Source organism: Lissotriton vulgaris, chromosome 9 (genome assembly GCF_964263255.1).
Source record: "Lissotriton vulgaris chromosome 9, aLisVul1.2, whole genome shotgun sequence".
Classification (NCBI taxonomy): domain Eukaryota; kingdom Metazoa; phylum Chordata; class Amphibia; order Caudata; family Salamandridae; genus Lissotriton; species Lissotriton vulgaris.
The window spans coordinates 1,114,083,625-1,114,102,857 of NC_141697.1; the positions used below are offsets into that span (position 1 = coordinate 1,114,083,625).

General features: G+C 42.5%; 1 protein-coding gene across 1 annotated transcript in view; it reads left to right on the plus strand.

Moving 5' to 3' along the window:
* The first annotated feature begins 1,838 nt into the window (after positions 1-1,838).
* Positions 1,839-19,233, plus strand: part of ASB14 (ankyrin repeat and SOCS box containing 14) — a 100,106-nt gene continuing 82,711 nt past the window's right edge. The window contains exon 1 of the mRNA XM_086939116.1: positions 1,839-1,945. The gene's annotated coding sequence lies outside the window, so the exon portion shown is untranslated. The remainder of the gene's footprint in view (positions 1,946-19,233) is intronic.

Here is a 19,233-nt window from a genome sequence, read left to right on the forward strand (position 1 = left end):
TTCCTTATTTGCGATTAGCAAATAGCGATTCGCAAATAAGGATGCGATTTCAAGGGTGCCAGGGTGTCCAAAGGACACCCTGTAGCACCCCTGAAATGGTAATGTACACAGGTTTTGCGCACACACATGTCCAAAGGACAGGTGTGTGTGTGTGTAACATACAACTTAAAAAAGTGAATTTTTCTAAGTTTTCGCTATTTACCACATAGTTACACTTCGCAGTAAATAGCGGCCCCAGATTGCGAATTCGCAATTTAAAATGGTTCATGAATTGCATTTAAGGAATCTCAAATTGAGATTCCTTAAATGCAATTATTCGCAATTTAGCGATTTTTAGAATTGCGATTTTTGCATTTGGGATGATGAATCCCAAATGCAAAAATAGCACTCATAAACTTTGCGATCCGATTTCGGCTTCATGAATCTGGCTGTATTTCTCTAAATTGGTGTGGGATTTTTCCTGTGTTGTGTTTACACATACCTGCTAAATTAAGCCTGACTGCTTTTGTGCCAAGCTACCAGAGGGTTAAGCACAAGCTAATTTGTGGTTGCTTGTGACCTCATTCTAACGGGAAGTGTAGTTGCTTCTTGAGTAGGGGTTCACCCCCTCAACTAGTAACTCAATTTCCAAAAAAGGCACATCTTTTTGATTATCATAGCCTTATGCATTGTATGAAATATTCTTCACAGGTTCCAATCAGCAAAGGTCTGCATGCCACCTGTCACAAGTTCCGATGTCTAATAAGATAGCTACCTCCAAACAATGTATCTATCACCAGTGTGAAACATTTTGTGACCTGAACTTCTCATATTTTGCTGATATTTTTGAATATCAGAAATCTTGGTTCTACAACTCATATAAAATGTTTGTCAATCAGTTAAGTGAATAGGTGGTCGGAATATTTGTCATTCAGTTGCTGACAGGTGAGAAACCATCAAAATGGTTACAGGGTATTCTACACTTTTTAGTCACCTCCCGACCTTTTCGTCGCACCTACTGAACACACCACCTACATGGCTCTGCATTGCACTAAAATTCACTGGGGTAGATTTACAAGCCTCTTGTGACACTTTTACGCTGCCGTTGCCTTACTTTTGTGATGCAGCACCGGCGTAAACAATGCACCACGTTGCGACACATTTACAACGTGGTGCATGTAGGGAGATGTGTTACGTTGTAAAGCCCTGTGTCACATTATACCGGTGTCAGGTATAATATATGCAGGGTGGACGTACCGACGCAAGAAAGCCTTGTAAAAGTGACGCAATTAAATCTACAAGATTTCACGGAGTCACTTTTACGACGCCACTGCATAAAAACTTTCCACCTGCTTGAAGCAGGCATAAGGAGTGACGGAGCACATTAGGAATAGGCATTCCTGAGCATTGCTGAAGTTGCGTCGTTCTTGCGACACGACTCCAGCGATGCGTTACTGGTACACCAACAGATGCGTCTGTCATTCCTTGCGCCACGGTGTGCTGCATTGTAAATGTGACGCATCCATGGTGGCGCAAGGTTTTTTTGCGTGACGCACTTGAACTGACGCACCTCTGCTAAATATGCAGAGATGCATCAGTTCTTGTAAATCTGCCCACAATATTTTATGTTTTTACGCAGGGACCAGTGCTTGATTACCTGAGCAGGCCCTGTAAACACCGGTAAACCGGCTGAAATTCTTCTTGACTAGCGGTCAATGAGGTCTGCAAATAATATCTCCTCGTGCTGGCCCTAATCCACCTGGTCGTGTTGCCAAACATAGCTAACCCACATGCACGAATCGGGAGAGAGTCCAGGCCCTCGTATTACCTTGTATTTATAGCACGCTGTCGAAGGAAAAGCATTTTCAGGGACAGGAGACTCCGTCAAATTTGGGAAAGGGATTCTTTGCACGCCGAGGAAAAATTGTTCTGCTTCAAGCCTCGTGAAACATTTGAGGGGCATAAGGTGAGAAGAAAAGCTTTTTATTGCACCTGCGTTCCATTTATAGGCAGGGACGTAGTTTAGTCAGTGCTGTTCAAGGGTGTAAATTTTAAAGGGTGGGGGGATGCCCAAGGTTTGATATACACTGCTCCCATGAGGGACAGGTTCAATATTTATTTACATTAGGTAGACCTCTCTCTAGATTCCTTAAAAAAAAAACTTTTAGTCAAACCATGATTACAAGAAAAAACAACAAAGGCATAGAAGACGCGACTCCGGGCCCTCAGATCCAACTCTCAAGCCAATAATGTATTTATTTGAGGGGGTGTCACACCCCAAACACCCCCATGAAGCTGTGGTATGGGAGGACGTGTGGTGTTAAAAAATGTCTGGAACTAAGAGGCCTCTTGGCTCCACATGCACTGCAGATCTGCAATACTAGCATACCACAACAAACGGCAAACATTGCGTGTCTTTTCCTATGTTTACATAGCCTATGACATCATATGTTTGGCTGCCTGAAAAGTATTGAAAGGTTATTCTAGAACATTCTTTCGGAACACCTGACACCCTAAGTAAACAGGAATAGCACAGAAGTGGTGTGTAATCTGCAGTGCTGATAGTAACTTTATAATTGTCTGTGTGCTTCTGGTTTTCATATTATTTCATTTAGTTACAATTCTGGGCTGTCAATCATTTTTTAAGACTGTTAGTGTGGCGTTTGTTTTGCGTTTGACGGAGAGGGCGCGGGCGCAACCTAGAATGGATTTTTCCGACTATGAAGAAAATCTACATTTTGATCGAAAAATAGAACACAGTGCTAAGGCTTCGCAGGTTAAAATGAGTTTGCAAATGGAAAATAATTGTTTTTGTGGATACGCCTCGATTATGTAATTTTAATATAGCCATTGACGAACCAGACAGATAGTACTCCCTTTTTTCAGAAAAAAAAATGATAAAATGTGTGTATCTGAAAGTGCGTAGGGCAGGACGTCACACGTTTGCCATTGTAGCTCTTTTCTAAAAACATCAAAGTACAGTTCAAAATGTATTTGAATCAGGGCGTGTTAAGGGGTGAAGGTATGGCTTAACTGCTAGGGCGGCTGACCTTGAAGCTGAGGAACCAGGTTCGAGCCTGGGAGGAGGCGCAAACATTCTGTGATTCTGGGCAAAACATTATAGGGGAGATTTGCAACCATTTTGCGCTGCGTTAGCATCACAAAATTGACTTAACCAGCGTGATTTTTTTTTGCTATTTACTTTACAGCGCAAAACAAGGCACCCTCAAAGTAGAGCAAAGCAGCGCGAAGCACTGCTGACGTTACTTAGCCCCGAGGGGGCGTTACATGGGTGGAACATGGGCGTTCTCATGCAGCCACCTGTGCCTTTTGACGCAAAACCATATTTACAAAGATTTGTAGACATGGCTTTGCGCCAAAAGTTAACGCCCCTTCAAAGGAGGTGCCTACAGGAGAAATGCTTTCATTTTTCCGTGCTTTTCCGACTTTGCATGTGTACTGTACTGTGCAGCACGCAAACAAAGCGGGAACAACTTTCCATCGTGTCTAGGCATAGTATTTGTTCAAGAAGGGCACCCTTTTTGTACAAAACCTAAGCTAGACTCATGCACACACCCTAGCCCTATGGCCCTATGGTGTGTGCTTGGCACACGGCTGCTGAAATCAGCGCCGGCGCAAGGGAACGGGGAGGAGAGAGCCATATCGCTGAAGATATGGCTCTCTCCTGCTCCCTCCCTGTTGTCAATGCGCTACATGACTTTTTTGTAAATCTCCCCCTTAATCTTCCAGTGCCTAAAATAAATGTGTCCGTCTATAATGCAACTGGTGCTCGAGTAAAGTGCTCTGATACCGTCAGGCCGAGTTCGCGCTATATAAAGCTGCAAAAACATTCTTTGATTCTGGGCAAAACACTTAGGGGGGATATTTACTAAGATTTCGTGCCGTGTTTGCGTCACATAAGTAAAATCTTTTTTATCCAATTTTTTTTCCAGCACTAAACTTCTTTAGCGCTGGAAATAACGGAAAAGTAATGCCACGTTGCGCCATGAGGGCGTACCAAGGGTGGAGCATGGGCATTCCCATGCAACCACCAAGGTTTCTCACCTAAACCCAATTTACTAAGCAGAGTAGATTGGGTTTAGCGTGAAAAAACTGCGCCCTGTTCAACTAAGCGCAAGGAAGGAGAAATACTTTCATTTCACCTTCCTTTTCCGACTTAGCATGCATGCTGCACTGAGCATGCATGCATACAAAGAGGGGAAAGGTTTGAAGTGAGTCTCAGCATAGTATTCTGTACTGGAAGGGTACCCTCCCAGTACAAAAGCTATGCTAGACTCACGGAGACACCCTTGCACCATGGCGCAAAGGTGTCTTCGTGGCGCACGGCAGCTGATTTCAGTGCAGGCGCTAGTGAGAGGGGAGGAGAGCGTGCCTTATTTTAGTAAATAGGGCGCTCTCCTTTTCACGCAGCGCAGCATTTGCGGCTGCGGCAGTGAACTACGTGAAAAGTAGGTACATCTCCCCGTTCCTTAAAATAAATGTGTCCGTCTGTAATACAACTAGTGCTCATGTAAAGCGGTCTAATATCTTCGGGTCGATGTCGTGCTATATCAAACTGCAAAAAAAAGTGTAATTGGTGAAATGTTAGTAATTTATTTTGTGAGCATTTGTTGTGTATTTTGTGTTGTGTACTGGCGGCTCTTGCTACACTGTAGCTGTGTGTAGCAACGGTAGTGAGGGCTTCACAGGCTGTCTAGAGCGATCATTATTAAAAGTTAACAGCAGCTATTTTCAGGGCTGAGGAGGAACAGGCCGTGCTGGACCAGAGAGCCTCCAGTAATTAAAACCTGACTTTGAAACATGTCCTGAATGCAAAAAAATACCGATTTCTTAGAAATTACTTTAAAAAAATAGGGTAATTAATACGTGTTAGCAATGTCAGTCCCAGTTTACTTTTTCCATGAATCCATCATGTGCTCCCTAAGAACATGTGTTTTTTTCAGGCCTGTTTCTGTAGTGTTAGTTCATGCAAAAATATGATTCTTGTGTAGGAGTCGGGTCAGTCTTGGGCAGTGGTGCAATATTAGCCCCCGAAGCCGCAGTGTCTAGGTGGTATCTTTTTTAACACTTCATCCACACATAGTACCAACTACAAGTGCTCCCAAGTCTCGGTAGGTCATACCACGCCCGGTTCTGCAGCGGTATGGGAAGAACCCAATGATGAAGCATGCCACCAAGGGGCAACCCTGGTGGGTGAGGGTTATTTAAGAAAAACAGTGTTTTTCATTAGCAAGGCATCATTAACACCTATGTGGAAAGAAAAAAAGACTTGTGGCACAACAGAGGGGCTCTATATGATTGTTATAATTGTTTTATGCGTATGTCAGTTGTATGATATGTCTGGATGCAGTAACAGTAAATTCTTTCAGGCCCCCAAAGGCTGATTAGATGTCCCTCTGTGTCAAGCATGGGAGTCTGGGTGACATGTTTTAAGCCGCACCCTTCATTATGGGGGCCATGCCTCTGTGAAAGGATTCCTGAATCCTAATTAAGCTTCTTTGTATATATCCTTTTACAGCTTCCCCACTTTTTCGTTCCACTAAAAGGACAGATCATTTTAACAGTCCAGACAAGTATATAATAGGTGTTCTCCAGGTTTCATTTCATGAGACATTTCTGTTTCATCTTTGAAGCACTATTATCTAGGAAATGGAGACCTTCCAAAACAGCATTAGACACAAGTACTGGGGAAACAAAGGTGGAGTTAATGACTGAAATGCAGGCTCTATGCGGCAGGAACAAAAGAAAACAGACTGCATCATTCTATGGATTCTTATATACAACCATCTATTTTTAAGGTCACCTGCCTAATGACGAGGTAACAACTTCATGTGCCAGGGTGCACTGAACCCACTTATGCACCATAGTACAGCTATTTAAATTCTCAGTCCAAGATGCTTAACCGCATCGCTGCGGCGGTTATTTTTCCGCTACGCGGCTTTTTTGTAAAAGCCACGTTAGATGACGAGCACACGCCCCCCGTGGCTGATGACGAGCTCAGGGGTTAATACAGCTTCTTTCAGACCACATTGTAGGTGCCCAGGACTGATACAAAGTAATGGGCCCCAACCATGGTGGCTGAGATAGTTTGCCACTGGTGTCCTGGGACACCTACTAGTATGGCTCTGCAAACTGGTCAGTGGCGGCTCCTCCGCTAAGTTGGAGGAGATTCGCCCCACTCCTTTGAAGCAGAGCAAGAAAGGAAAAATAAAATGATAACGTAATGCTAATATAATTTTATTTTGTCCCACTACTGCAGCTTTGCGTGACGGGGCAGGGCTGCTTTGCTCGCAGGGCTGGGGAGGAGTGATAGCACCCTCCTACATCCTCTATCGCAGCATTGTGATTGGTCAGGGGAGCCTGGTTGCCTGCTTCCTGTTCCGAGGAAAGACGACGGAGAGACGCTGCGGTAAATTATGTTTTAATTTATTTAAAATAATCCCCCCCCACCCCTTGCCCTGCCACACCCGATCCGTGCCGGCCGCTACTGAAACTGGGCCAAGTGCATCCTTTCTGCACTTGACTCTCACAGTAGCAAAGACAAGCAGTTTGAAGCCTCTCCAGAAGGTAGTGTGAGGTTAGAGACTCAGAACTCAAATAATCACACAATAGATGCAATAATGTAATGTCCACCCAATGCTTTTGCTTTTAGAAAATGATAAGTATTTCAATCATAATATCGTGCATACATAGAAAGTCACTCTACAGGGATGCACAACAGCATCCACGAGTTCTCTACAGAATTAAAGCACAGGTAAAGGCTCACTTTATTGCAGCGAAGTAGTTTCCTAGTGTTTTCCGACCAGTGGGTCTGATCATAGCAAATTCTTTATTTTTGTATGTGGGGATATGACTGTTTGATGAATTACCCCACCAAACTCTTAGTTAAAATGTTACAGTCAAGTTTTCATAGGCAAATGGAATTAAACAGCATGAGTGTGCTGGTGAAATGGATATGGGGCACTTTATTGCAATCACCACCTCCTTCCCTCCACAGTCAGGCGACTGGCACAGCAGCTGCTACACAAAGGCACCTCCACCCGTCTGCTCCAGTCTTCATTCTGCTCCAGGGAATTATCCTCCTTCAGTGTAAGGCACTGTGTGATGGTGGAAGTACTACGAAGGGAGAGATAGCACAGGACAGCTGCGTCTTTCTTCGTAGTGGCCTCTAAATCAGGCCGTCTTTCTGGTTGACATTGGCAAGTCGGACATGACCTCTCCTCAGTTGGACTTGAGTTGGGAATGTAGCAGTGATAATGCCACCCTTGGCACTTCAAGTGACTAATTGGTACTCTTCCATTTATTGTCTGATCCCTTTGAGCCACTCACACTGGACTGATCTGCTGTTCTTCGCCAAGGGCAAGCTAACTTCTGTAGGATAGCTCTTTCCTCTCCCCTCTCACTAGGAAGGCAGCTCCCGGGGTCACCTACAGACCCACAGCTTCTTCCAGCAAGACTTTCTGAACTAGGGGGCATATTTACAAGCCCCTATCGCCACAGGAGCATTTTCTTTTTGACGCTCTGGTGGCGTAGCCCTATTTCCCATATTCACAAGGTGGCACTAAGCCCCTTAACGTGGCTTAATGCCCCCTTGTATATATGCCCCTTCCCGTTGCAGTCCTCTGCAGCGAAGGGGTGTGCAATGGGTGTTGTTGTGGGCATTCCACCACATCACCCATTGCTTTTTGACACTGCCCCAGATTGACAAGGCCGAGGCAGCACCAACAACTAACACCATGGAATACCAGGTATTAGAATGGCGAAACCAGGAGAAATTATTAATTTCCCCTAATTGTCTGCTCTTTCCATGTGAGCTGCATTCCGCAGTACACATGGAAAGAGCAAATCGCTATTGTTGAATGTTTATCTGCAGGAAGGTGTTTCTTCCTGCAGATAAACAATCATCCCTGCAGCGCACGACCCACTGCGACATGGCGGCCGGGTGCCTGCGCATTGCACTAGCAGCTTTTTTGTGTGCCAGCACTAGGGGAAACACAGGGGTGCACCATATTCTTGTGAGTTTGGCACATCCCTGCTTTTTCAAAGTGTAAGAGCGTGGCGCTGCCAAATAGGCGCAGTTCCGACATTTGTTTGTTAATATGCCTCTAGATGAGGTCCCATAACAGTTGTAAATGTACTTGACCACAGAGTAAGTCCAGAACCACATGTGAACAACAACTGGTACTGCAACACCCTCTAATAGAAAATAATGGAGGCAAGGACTTAAAATAACACCCAATAAGAAATATCGTGAAAATAAATTCACTTACTTTGACATTTTAAAAATATATATAGAAATGTAATGTTAAAAAATATATAAATAAAAATATATTTTATTATAAAATATTGTAATAGCTTGTTAAATTTAAGAATAATTGTCATATTTGCTTGTAATCAAAATATTTTCAATTAATTCTATACTTAACGTTTAGTAATTTTTACTACATAATAAATAAACATTTTACCATCAGTGTTTTTTAACAAAAGCTGTAAAAATCATTAAGATTTAATATATATATAATTTTATGAAACATTTAATTCAAAATTAAGTTAACAGTGCTGTAGCATTTTATGTAAATTTTTCTACATTTAAAGTAAAAATTGCCACTCTAACAATTAATGTTACACTCGAGGGAGAGTCAAGTACAATGAAAGTAAATAATGGTCTAATATCTTCATTATTCCATTTAAAGCAAAATTCCTAATTTATTTCAGATCCCTTATGCCTATCTTATTAAAGTCCTGAGCCACAGTCATAGAATTAGTATCAGAATGAATCCACGCAATAGTCTTCTCACTTAGTTTTCTTGATGTTTTATTCCAATTCTCGTAAAGTATGTACTTCAGTTCTTCATCGTAACAACAGGTAGCCACAGGTTGAGCCAACACGTGTTTCGTCCATAGGTATTAATCTAAGACTTCATCAGGGCTACAGCAAACAATTACATACAATACTAATATAATCCACAAAGTAATATCCACTCGATTGTAACGGAACCTCCCCCAAAATCATAATTAAGAAGTGAAACACCTAGTGCAAAGCCATAATCAATCCAAAAAGAGTGTGAATCAATTCAAGGAAAGCTGGCGTATTCGTGAAGGGATGGGATGAGTAGAAGAGAAGTTAAACTCTCATAAAAAGGTTGCAGATATTGTAAGTTTAAAGTGCTCATCAGAGAAAATAAGGAAAAACAAAACAAACAAAATTAAGCCGCAAAAAATAGCAAATGCCGCACCCTATGTGCTTCATTCTAGAGATGAACGTAGGTATTAGCTTCCAAATACCAAGTGCACACTTCCAATGTGCTATTCTATCAAGAAACTTACCGCAAGCAGCAAACATCTGTAAGCGTAATATCAAATAAAGTTCTCTGCCACACTCAAGTATTGCCGTCCTCAAAGACAAATAATGCCTTGTAGTCTGGTATAAGTAAAGGAACCAAATTAAACTTTTATCCACATGATTCAGTGCATACATGCAGTTACTTATTGGGCATAATTACAGAGTATGCAGACAGTATGGCTGACACTCACCGCCAAAAGCGAGATTGCTGGCTGAAAATATCTGGCTTTCTGGGGGATTTCCAGGCCAACCTCATGGACTCATCTCTTCGGAGAAAAGGCAGTCTCGGCGGTAGAGCACTTCAAGGACTCACGGCTATGACCAAGTCTTTGGGCCTCTCAGTGATACCCCACCCCCCAAGTCTGCCTTCTGCCCCTTTCATGGCTATGGAAGGGGCATACCACTGTACCAATCATATCTCAGCCACCGTCCTCCACAGGCTTCCAAAGTTATGCAAGGACGTGGACGCAGTGTATTCTGACCCCCTGGGAATGGTAACCAGAAGTCATCCGCCACCAACCACTGGCAGCTGCAGCCTCCAAGTCCTCCAAGCATGGTGCTGCAAGATCATGGGTGCCCAGTTGGAGGGAGAATTCAACATTGTTTACTCCACTGGCAGTTCATAACATGAGAAAATTGATTCTTGCAGATTATTCAGAGGGGCTACTTCCTCCCATTCCAATCTCCACTCCCTCCCCCTTTACTGCCATCTCAAGGACAGCTGGCAAAGGATCATCTCATCTATCTCCGAGAGGAGATTACAGCTCTCTTGGTCAAGGGGGCTATAGGAAGGGTTCTGATATCAGAAGTAGGCAGTGGTTGTCTTTCTCTCTACTTTCTGAAGAACAAGGGTCTTCATCCTATTATAGACCTTAAAACAGTCAATCTCTTTCTCAAAAAGTTCAAGATACTTAATTGACTCATGTCTTGTGTGCCCCAGACCCAGGGGAGGGGCTGGTAGCACTTGACTTGTAGTATGCATATTTTCACATCCTCATCTTGCCTACCCACAAGCATTACCTGCTGCTCAAGGTAGGCCACGAGCACTTTCAGTTCATTGTGCTATCCTTTAGCCTTACCAGCGCCCCTAGGGTGGTCACCAAGGTGAGGACAGTTTTCACAGGTAATCTGCGCAGGTTAGGGGATTTAGTCTTTCCCTACCTCGACAACTGTCTGTTGAAGGTAGCCTTGCCCCAGACTGGTGTCTCCCACCTCCAGACTATGGCGGACCTCTTCCTTACTCTGGGGTTCACTATAAACGTAGTAAACACAAAGAGATGATCAACGGAGTGCTGAAACTTTTCAGACACTCACCCTCAGTCACAGATCTGGGTTTAATCCATCATCATTCTTTAGCTCACTTCACCACCTCAGTTCAGCCTCAGCTACATGCAAATCAGTCTTGACCCTGTGCCTCATGGGAACAGTCCAGCCTGAACTGCCAAGCCAGTTCTTCCCTAAACCAGAAACAAACATCCTGGGACCGGTTTCTGAGTAACACCCTTCATCAGCCAGGCTAGTTTGAATCCAGAGGCGGTTGTTAGGTATGCTGGTCCAATTAGGTGGAGGGCCTTGTATGCTTGAGTGAGGAGCTTGAAGGTTATTCTTCTTTCAATGGGATGCCAGGGGAGATCGCTGAGGTCTTGGGTGATGTGGTTGTGACGGGGTATGTCTAGGATCATTCTTGCTGCGGCGTTCTGGACGTTCTGGAGTTTGCAAAGTAGTTTCTTATTGATTACGGCATAGAGAGTGTTGCCGTAGTCCACTCTGCTTTTGAAGTTGGCGTGTGTGATGGTTTTTCTGGATTCGGGTGGGATCCATCTGAACGTTTTTTGGAGTATAAAGAGGTGTTGAAGCCAGCTGAAAATAAGGCGTTGATCTGGCAGTTCATCGTGAGTGTTGATGTTGAGGTTTCGGCAATGGTCCATCGGGGTGGGGGTGTTCATGAGGGCGGTGAGTCACCAGGTGTTGTTCTATGCGGAGGGCGTGGAACCAAGGATGAGGACATCTGTTTTCTCGAAGTTGAGATTCAGGAAGCTCTTCTTCATAAAAGTGGTGATGGCTTTAATCCCTTCTTGGAAGTTGTGTCTGATGATGTTGGGTTCTTTGATGAGGGATGGGATGAGCTGGGTGTCGTCGGCGTAAGAGATGATGTTGATCTTGTGGTTGCTGATGATGGTTGCAAGGGGGTGGGCTGAGGGAGAACTTCTTTTCATTGTTTTTAACCTCCAATTCCTCAGGAAGTTCTTTGGATGGGACAAATGTGAAATGACTACCATCTGCCATGTCTTGCAAGTCCTTCACATGGATGACCGCATGGTGTCACTGATGCTTCCAAGAAGCTTATGGCCACTCTATTGTTACAGAAAAAGCACAGGCAATATGTGATGTTTTGTGGATTTACTTTTTGCTTTCCCTACCACAGCCATGGTTTTCATTAAGGACAGGGCACCACTGTTGTGATCCCAAACAAGTTTTGACCACACCTGTTTAATATTCTATGACCCTCAAATCCATCAGGATAGCGAACAGCCCACTTAGGCCCTGATTAGAAGTCAGTTGGAGCCACATTACTGAATGGAATTCTACTCCTCCTGATTGTAAGCTGCCCTGTGTTCCAGCAAGTGGTTTTCCTAAGTATTGGAACTCTGGACTCAATTTTACCGGATAGTAATTCCACCTGGAAAAATTGCATAAGGCTTTGGCTGCAGCCAAGCCTCTTTCCATTAGCTTCTCCTTCCCTTCCCTACTCCCCTCACCCCCTCCCTCCACCTGCCCCCACACAGAGGCTGCAGCATATATTTACCACCTGCTCACATCAGGTGGTAAATATATGCATTAAACCCCATGAAACTGAGAATTCAGCGTAATTTTACAATTGGTAAATCCGGTCCATACGGTTATTCCTTATTCCAAGGGGAATAGCACAGAACTGGTGATGGAGCACTGGGCCCTATCATGTTATCACTTAGTCAAATCATCAAAGATTTTCCCCCATTGGTCGTATGAACCTTTGATCGTTGACATGAAGCATAGAAAGGGAGAAAACTTCAGCCAATGTCATGTGTCTCCACAGAAAGGAACATAAATAGCTGAATATAGTTAAAGGGGTTTATTACAGTCTGCCAATCAACCCAGTATATCTGCAAACCAAAAATACGTTCATTAAATCCAGCAGTACAATAGGTAAGGTAGGCTGAAATATCTCAGTAGGTTAAGGCGCAATAGAATAACAAATCAAATTGCGATAATAGTATAAACCAAAATTAAAGCAAACAGGTGGTTCTTAAAGAAACTTCTTTCCTCTCTTCTAAACATAGATCAAATATAGGATCATATATCAAGGGTCTCTAAATCGGGAGCATAAAGAAAGAAGGTGTCAGCAGTATCAGACTCCAGTAGAAGTACAACGAAAATGGAAATAAGTGTATAGCTTAACCTTCACACTTGCAAGAATAGGGAAAGCAGAGAGGTGTACACCTCTCTAAGTCTAAAGGGAATCTCTCCTAACTTTAACGAAAACACCAATTAATAAATAACATGAGATTAAGAAACATTCTTATTTTCTTCACACCGCCAGGGACCAATAGGAATACTACTTGAGTGCATCTGCAACATGGCTCCAGGTTCATATCATATCAAACTGAAAATGTGGCTCCCAACCTTGAACATCTTGCCGTCCTGGCACATGATGAACAGAAGGTCTCTTTCAACCATTGTTTCTCCACGTTCACTGTCAAATTCCCCTTTCAAGCATCTCTATCAGCAGTCTCATACAAAACACTTGGGGCCAGATGTAGGAACCCTAATACCGGTCGGTAACGACCAAAATTACAGAATTTCGGCCGTTACCGACCGGTATTAGGCATTTGGGATGTAGGTGGCTACATTTCAGATTCGGTAATTTACCGAATCGGTATTTAAGAATTCGGTAAATTACCGAATTCTTAAATACCGATTCGGTAAATTACCGAATCTGAAATGTAGGAAGCACTCAAGTGAGTGCTTTTCACCTGTAAGGATTCGTTATTTACCACCAACTACAAGTTGGTGGTAAATAACGAAAACCGTTAAAAAAGCAATGTTTTGCTTTTTATTCAGTGCCATGTGGCAGACATACATGCCCTTAGGGCATGTATGGCTGCCACATGTGCACCCAGGCACTATTCAGGGGAGCAACAGGGTGTCAATGTGACATCCTGTCACCCTTGAAAGGGTTCCCCCTATTACCGATTTGGTATTTACCGAATCGGTAATTCCCATTCATTACTATGGGCCTCCAGGCCCATAGGAATGAATGGGAATTACTTGATCGGTATTTACTGATTCGGTAAATAACGAATCGGTAAATACCGATTCTTAATTACCAAATCTTACCGATTTGGTAATTTCTACCGAAAAATTATCTACATCCCATTTACCTATTCTTAAATGTCGAATCGGTAAAATTCGGTATTTAAGAATAGGTAAATTGAGATTACCTACATCTGGCCCCTAGCCTTTTTCTGGCTAACATAAATCATCATAATCAACCTGCAAAGAAAAGAGAAAACTCACCGGTGAAGCAAAATGCAATTCGACTAAGGTCTGTAGTCAGGCTAACTTAAATCAAACATTTAATGTGCACTTGGAATACATGGGTATACATGTACACGTATAGCCTTAGAAATGAATGCAAAACATGAATAAAAATACGTCTTCATCTTTAAACTGAATATTAGAGCACATATATATAAATCTCTAGTTCTACAATGAATGTATTTCAGTAATGAGTTTAAATGTTTCATACAAAGCAATCAAGTTAAGGCACACAGTAAACATAGCACCATATGCACACTTGCATTTCTATGGGGTGTAAGAGTGGAATCTAAACTGCACTGCCCCACTTGCAAGAAGTTACCCCCATGCTAATGTAAATTTAGCATGCAGTTTGCACCCTGCCAGTATTGTGCAATTCGTAATCATGGCCAAAGCTGGGAAAACAGATGGGGTCTCACTGAACCTCCAAGGTTGAAATCATTGGTGACACGGCAGATTTACAACTGTTTCAAGGACAGCCAGAAATTCTTGCAGGGTAATTTATATACCTGATGGCCACCACTTTGGTTCTTGAAGTAAATTACTACACTATTACAGTTGCCATTATATTTAAAGCGAGAGTATATAAAATGACATACAACTATGACAATAATGAGTAGAATGTTAGCTCAGGCAATTATTAGGAATGAATATGAATTGAATTCCCAACATTTTAATAATGATGAATTAGAGCCCATATTATATATTTTTCTGATCACTAAAGTGCACCTTTGCCCCATACACAACACCTCTTATCTTGTTTGCTAAAGTGAGAGCATCCTCCAGGGAGGTACATGCATGACGTTATCCAATTCAGGATACTGTTGAGTGCAGAGTTCATAACTATGACAGTTATAACCGATAGAATAGCCTCCAAGAGTTACACTTGTGCATCTTGCATGTTTTTTGTGTCTGCTGTTACGATACTATAGAGACTGCAGTGCTCACAATTGATGAGATGGCTTTCCTTTCCAGGCAATGTGTCCAGGGTATATACGCCTTTTACATTTCTTCATTACTTTTATTTGCTTCTTTCCATGTTTACACGCATCTCAAGGGACAGTGAACCAGAGGAGTGTGTCAGTATATGTGTTGCTTGGATGTATGTAATCACCTCACACACTACGACACATTTGGAAACCACTAATAGTGGATTTATGGACAATTAGTGCAGGGCATTATCCTCACTCTTAGGAGAACAGAGATCTGTTACATATAGGTCCTGAGGAAAGTCACAAGACCCATCTCGGGCTTAGGGGGCTGAAACATGTAGACCCCTTTGATTGAGATGTAGGGGACCATTAATTTACCCCTATTGGTATCTTTCTTGCTTTTGAACTTGCCCAAGTACCCATAGATTGAATAAATTGCACTAGGATACTTGAGGTAATTTTAGATATAACACAGATCCCACTAGCAATACCCCTGGTAAGAGAAACCTCCTTTGAAAGGCTTAGACCTCTAGGTGCTCTGGGTGAGGGCTCGATGCTAAAGCATGCCAGTAGAGAATTCTAGTGGGTGAAAGTCCTTTTAAAACCCTAAGATAGTATCCAGTTAGGAGTGGTGAATAGAGGTTTCACTCCCCAATGATTATCCCATTGCTTGGTGTGATCCAGACGTGGGTCCCCTGCACACTGCACCACTGGAATAATGCAGTATCCAACTGATGAGGCCTAAAAACAGTGATAAACGATATTGGGTTGCTGGTGTTCTGTTTCAGGCAGGACCCGCGCTGGCAGTTTGGGCTGAGCTGTTATGACTAAAGTTGAGTCAAGACTGATTTGCAAATGGCTGGGTCCAAACTAAGGTGGTATTGTGTGGAAAATTAACACTGGCCTGGGATGCAACCCCATGAAAAAAACAGATTTACCACAAGTAACTCTGGTGAGATATATGTCCTGTACCTGTGCAAATCTAATGCCTTGCGAAAGGAAACTACCCCATCACTTCCATCTGACTACCACTGTTATGAGGTACCTCTAATGCATCCAGAATGCGGCACTTCCCTCAGGAGTGTCGTCCCTTCGACGCACTCTTAAATGAATTAGTTCATGTTTTTAGTTCAATAAAGGTCTTTGCGAGTGATTCTAGATATTTCAATAGCTTTAATTTTCTTAAGTCTTTTTGATTCGTTTTATTTCTTCATAATACGTTTCAAAAATATTCATTACAATTGTGCCCAATGCATTTCGGGCGTTAGCCCTTCATCAGGGGACTTGAAGTCCTGCAAAATAATACAAGAGCATGTGGTTCCGTATATCAAGTATTTACATTAAAGTTAAATTAACATATTGTTTAATCATGCATGTGAAATTCTGGAACAACAGTAGGGCGGATTCGGGAAGACGGTTTCGAAAAAACGGTTGCAAATGTTAAAAAGAGTTGCCCGTGGGTTTAACGGTACGTGACAAGTCGGTGAGAGAATTGATCAATACATTGGTGGTGACGCGGCCGTAAAACATTAAGAGAACCAGGTGTCCGTGATTTATATTGTGAGTTGACGCATTGGGTAAGGTGATGAGTAATTATATACGTGCCGGTCGTGTTTTGTGTTGGTGAATTAACGCTTAACTAGGAATGTGCAACATGCAATGTGAACTGCCGTGTATTTTAATTCTGACCTGTGATGTACGGGCTCTCCGTACGTATTGTGGAGCTGAATGGAAAAAGGGAGCAATGTTAAAGAAAGCGTCCTGCGCAATAGGTTGTAAAACTTGCTGTGCAATGACTAGCAATATCTCGGAGCTTACCGTTAAGCTTGTGAAGGCTGGCGGGTGTCTCGAACTCTGTCGGGGTCGGCAAAAAGTGATTGCGAAGGTGCTTGTGTATATGTGTACTGGATTGGTGCCGTGATGGTCACGTGTTTTTCAGCGGTAGTAACGAGGAGCGTGATTTGTGTAGCGGACGTCTCGGACGTCTCAAAGCGTCACCAGTGATAGGTGGTAGCTATGCAACGATTGTGTTTGATTACTTTCGCGTAAGTGCCGAGGGTGAACCTGTCTATAAACCCAATGTGGGTGTGTGTAGTTACTTGTTCACGAAAAAGCAATATATAGAAAGTATAAACAGATTAAAATAACGGGTGCATAATAGGTTCAAACTTTAGCAGTATAATACTGTGCGATCGCAAATAGTTGTAAACAAGAAATCGCAAATAGTTGTAAACAAGAAATCTTGGAACTTAGAAATGTTAAAGGTAACAACTGTATTCTAAACGTTCATTGAGTCCCTTGGGTTGTACCGTACACAAACGGTCTATCCAGTGTAATTTACGTCTGAGTAGGTGTTGGGTATTGTCTCTGCCCGGTAATGCGGTAACTGTCTCCAGGATGCGAAATCTCAGTTGGCTGGGGTTGTGATTCAATTCATTGAAATGTCTGGCCACTGTTGATTTGGTTGTTTTTGTGCATATATTGCTTTTGTGCTCTGTGAGTCTTGTTTTGATTTTTCTTGATGTTTGACCCACGTAGGACAGGCCACATGGACATTTCAACATGTAAATGAGATTGGAACTGTCACATGTCCCGTTTACTCTGAGTCTGATTTTGGTTCCTCTGGTTGGATGGTTTATTTCATTGCCTTTAATGATCGCATTACAATTACCGCAGTTGTGACAGGGCAATGTGCCCTTGAATTATTTGGTGGGTAATACTGTCTTCTGTTTCAATAGTTCTTTGATGTTTTTAGTTCTTTCATACGCGAAGATTGGTTGGTGTGAAAAAAGTTCCTTGAAATCTTCTTCTATTTCTAGTAGTGGCCAGTGTTTTAAGATCACTTTTTTGATTTGGTAACTTCTGGTAGAATATTTTGAAATGAAAACCGTCTTTCTTTTGTCCTCCCTGACTGTTGGTTTTAACAATTGTTCTCTGTCTATCAGCCGCCTGTATCAGTGTGTTCTCGGGATATCCTCGTTTTTTTAATTTGGTCAAGGTTACAGTTTTTTGTTCATGATATGTAATTTCTGATGATGCGATTCTTTTGATACGGAGCAACTGTGAAAATGGTAAGTGTCTTTTTAAAGAAGGTTGGTGGAAACTGTGAAAGTGGAGGAGATTGTTTCTGTCTGTAGGTTTTTGATATACAGTTGTTTGGATGTTGCCATGATCGTTGATTACTAACACGTCCAGAAATGATAGTTGAGTTTCGCTTTGATTGTGGGTGAATTGAATCCGTTCGTTCACAGAGTTGAGTTCTTGGATTGCTGCCTCCAATTCAGTGTTTGATCCCCTCCATAGGATTAAGATGTCATCGATATATCTTTTGTATGATGATGACGTTCTCTTTCCACTTAGGTTGACTTAGGATATGATCGGTTTCAAACTGGTGCATGAAGATGTTGGCGTAGGCCGGTGCCGCACAATTGCCCATGAAAGTTCCTGAGTTTTGGCTGTAGAATTCATTGTCCCATTGGAAATAACTGTGATATAGTGTGAAGTGCATTCATTTTAGGAGTAGCAATTTCAAATCTTCTTCTTTATCACTGTTGATTAACACGGTTTCCAAAGCTGATAGTCCAAGGTTGTGCGGGATGGAGGTGTAAAGAGCCTTTACATCAATGGTGCACAGGATCATGTTGGGAGTGAATACTGCTTTCTGTTCTTCCAAAATGTTTAAAAAGTGTGTGGTGTCCTTCACATAGGTTGGTATTTTTTGCACTAACAGTTGTAGTTGTTTGTCTATGAACTTTCCAACTGGTTCATGAATGGAGTTGACGGTTGAAACTATGGGACGGAATGGTGGGTTGGTTGGGTGTTTGTGGATTTTTGGGATCATGTACAGGTATGGTATGGACGGATGTGACTTGATTAGAAATTCCTTGTCTTTGTTGGTAAGAACATCATTCTCAATTGCTTCATCAATAATATTGGTGAGCATTCTGGTGAATTTCTTGGTGGGATCTCCTCCCATTTTCATGTAGCCAGCTCAGAGCACAGTTAGCTATACTTTGACAGCACCACCTACAAATACGAACTTTCACTATCAGCAACACACTTGAGCGCGATCCCGACTATCATAGAAAGTACCTCTAATGCAGACAGTGCAAGTTGACCTACAGTATTAATTTACAACTGCATGTGCCAGAGCTACCATTGTCATTAAAAGTTAGTACAGTGTTTTTAATATGCTAGGAAACCTCCAGGCATATTAGTCGGCTAGCTGTATGGGTCCTAGAAATGTACCCCCCCTATGGGGGTTCATTTTGAATGCCACATTTGCCGATAGAATTTCATCCAGCAGTGACAACAGTGGGTTTTCAGCCTGTGTTTCTTCTGTACAGAAGCTACTTCTATGATGAATGCAGCAACTTTTGT